Source organism: Priapulus caudatus, unplaced genomic scaffold (genome assembly GCF_000485595.1).
Source record: "Priapulus caudatus unplaced genomic scaffold, Priapulus_caudatus-5.0.1 Scaffold538, whole genome shotgun sequence".
NCBI classification, from domain to species: Eukaryota; Metazoa; Priapulida; class Priapulimorpha; order Priapulimorphida; family Priapulidae; genus Priapulus; species Priapulus caudatus.
In genome coordinates this window covers 89540-92845 of record NW_014577599.1, presented here as the reverse complement: position 1 = coordinate 92845, position 3306 = coordinate 89540, and the positions used below count along the sequence as shown (strand labels likewise).

The following is a 3306-nucleotide window of genomic DNA, read 5'->3' as shown; positions in this document are numbered from 1 at the left end:
TGTATGCGTGTAGCTTGTGCATATGTGGTCCGGTGTACCTTCATCGTGTAGGTCGCAATTGGTTTAGTCTGCACAGTGCGACCGTTTGCCATCCCTTAAAAAAATACTCCCGGGCCTAATATGTTTGCTGTCCTCACGACCGACCCAGAGAAAATAGCCGCGACCCAAAAGTTTTTTCTTGACCATTTGGGTTCCATTTTTTGGTTTTTTTTTTTGGAGACATTTCTCATCAGTTACCGGACCTCGAAACCACAATGCAACGCCTGTGGTGGCAAACATAAGGACAGACTTAAATCAACTATTATGCCGCTCACAAAAAAGGACCTAACCTACGTACCTCCCTAAAACAATCATGGGTTCGGCGAGGGATCCAGGCAAACCATAGGACTTTTTTAAGGATCGGCGCTTGTGGCGCTCGGACAGTGTCTTCTTTGGTGTTCTGTGCTCAGGATTGTGCGTGGGTGATTCTATTTCTCATTGATGCATGTTGTCTTTTGACAAGTACTTCATCATCTTATCTCTTCTACACATCCATCATTGGTGTCGTGTTCACACTTATCTTATCTATTTTCACTTTATTCGATACCACTTTATTTTCTATCTTATTTTCTATTTTTTTTTTTTTTTTTTCCCTCTCTCTTTTATTTCTTTTTGTTCTTTGTTTTGTTTTTTTTTGTGTGTTTGTTTTATTTTTTTTTTTTCTATCTATATATCTACTATATATCTATTCTGTTTTTTTTTATCAATATTTCATGCTGTTTCATATGATTCAGCGCAACAGGCACGCAAACAACACACGACACGCAGCGCACCCGCACACCCCCAGCCCCAGCCTGCTACACACACACAATCACACGCACGATCACACACAACACACACACACACGTCGGGCCCGCCTCCAGCGCGCGCGCGCACACACGGCAACACACACGAACACGCACACACACAACGGTCGCACACAGCACACACATCACACAGCCCTCGTCACATCCACACATGCAGCACACACACACACACACGCGCGCCGGCGCGCACACGAACACGCACACACACTAACACGCCACACACACACACGACACACACACACACACACACACATCACACGACACATCACACTGAACACGCACACGCACACGCAGCACGCACACGCACGAACCCACACCCAACACGCACACCACAGACGGACCAGACATCCGGAGGAGGGAGGCGGGGGACCGGACGGCCGGAGGGAGGCGTGAACGGACGGCCGGAGGGAGGCGCGGAGACGCGACGCCGGAGTGAGGCGGGAGACCGGAACGGACTGGAGGGAGGAGGGAGACCGGACGGCCGGAGTGGAGTCGGTGATAGGCGGACGTGGTCTGTATACGTCGTTAGTCTGTATACCTGGCTTCGTTGTGAGACGCGACAGTATTAGCTCGGCTGCGCTTACTCGGGTGACGGTTGACAGCTTCGGGGCGTGTCATTATTACTTACCGCTACAGGTGTCACCTGGTGACAGAGTCCGCCCTGTCAACAGATACTTGTAACAGCAGCCAACAACCGATTGTCGGCTTTATCAAGCCACTTCGCCCGGAGCTTACACACGGGGAAAAAATTCATTACTCTCTTTCTGAAACTCTCATCCTCTCTCTCTCTTTGTGCGTGTGTGTGTGTGTGTTTGGTGTGTGCGTGTGTGTGTGTGCGCGCGGCGGCGCGCGGGCGCGCGCGCCCGCGCGCGCCGTGTGTGTGTGTGTGTGTGTGTGTGTGTGTGTGTGTGTGCATGCGTGCGTGCGTGCGTGCGCGCTTGCGTATTTGCGCATGTACGCTTGTGTGTGCGCGCGCTTGCGTGCGTGTGTGTGTGCGCGCGTGTGCGCGCGTGTGCATGTGGCCATGTGCCTCTATATCATCTCCTCTGCATATGCATGTGCCTCTATATCATCTCCTACTGTACACGTGCGACGTGTCAGTTGAGCGGTGTGCATGACAAAAAGTAGCCTCGTTTACCCGTGAGCTTTACTGTCGCTAAAAATGATATCGACGGTAAGCAGCTGCGACTGAACACGATGGCTCCTTCCCCACTGCCTAGTCTAAGTAGCAGTGATTTGCCTTTTTTCTTCTTTCTTTTTTTTGCCTTCTTTTCTTGCCTTTCGATGGAAGTTAGCGTTGCGCAGTGTTGAGTGGATTCGATTCGACATCGAGCATGAAACTTGCCCGCTGTCGCCGGTAAACGAGAGGCTAGCTGTCAACGCGACTACTTCGTCGATGCGATCGAGGCGGACAATTGCGAGACGGAAGTTCCCCGGTTGCGTGCTCTGTGATGAAAGGCGGTGCGCGCAGTCCCACCGCCGCCGTTAATTGTTGTTGTTGTTGTTGTTGTTGTTGTTGTTATTGTTGTTGTTGCTACTACTGCTGTTGTTTTTGCTGCTGCTGCTATTGTTGTTCTTCCTGCTGCTGCTGTTGTTGGTGGTGGTTGTGGTGGTGGTGCTGCTGCTGCTGTAGTTGTTGTGGATGCTGCTGCTGCTGCTGCTCTTGCTACTGCTGTTGTTACTGCTGCTGCTGGTGGTGGTGGTGGTGGTGCTGCTGCTGCTGTTGTTGTTGTTGTTGTTGCTGCTGCTGTTGTTATTGCTGCTTCTGCTGTTGTGGCTGGTGCTGCTGGTGCTGGTGCTGTTGTTGTTGTTGTTGTTGCTGCTGCCGCTGCTGCTGCTGATGATGAGAAAGAGAGGCTAATGAAGTGCAACGACTGGATCGTATGATGGAAACCATACACGAGGTCTGCCTATCATAACAGGATTAGCGGCTACTTTACGCGCGTAGCTCCGTTATTAACGTCTCACTATAGCCGCGCTGAAGCCGGCTTGTAACAACTGCGCCTGCAGCCAGCAGCGCGTGCCGTAGCAGCGGCGCCGTAAATAACTGCGCGTTTTTCGGCGCATTTTCTCGTGAATATTGAATGCCGTCACAGAGAGAATGACGGGCGGGGGAGGGGGGGCGGTGCAGAGTGCATTAGCGCAAAACTGCGCGCACGCAGTGTCTCGCTCGTTTGTCGCGATCGATGTCGGAGGAGTCCGTCGTTGTTGCCGGTGACATATAAATGGACGCCAACACTGCAGTCGGGCGTAATTGGGTGTCATAGAATTGCCGGATCCGACATCGGGGAACCGGAATATTCGTCCGGTGTGTCATGCACGTCAAACATGTAGCAATCACGGCTATTCTGGCTAATGTTGCGGGTCGGGAGGGGGGCGTGTATAATATCCTGAGTATCGATCATCAAGATTAACATAATATGTATATATATATATATATATATATATATATTAGAATATA

General features: G+C 51.1%; 1 protein-coding gene across 4 annotated transcripts in view; it reads left to right on the top strand.

Annotated features, from left to right (window-relative positions):
- LOC106811429 overlaps positions 1 to 3306 on the top strand; it is a 75039-nt gene that overhangs the window by 52006 nt on the left and 19727 nt on the right. The gene's annotated exons all lie outside the window — the stretch shown is intronic.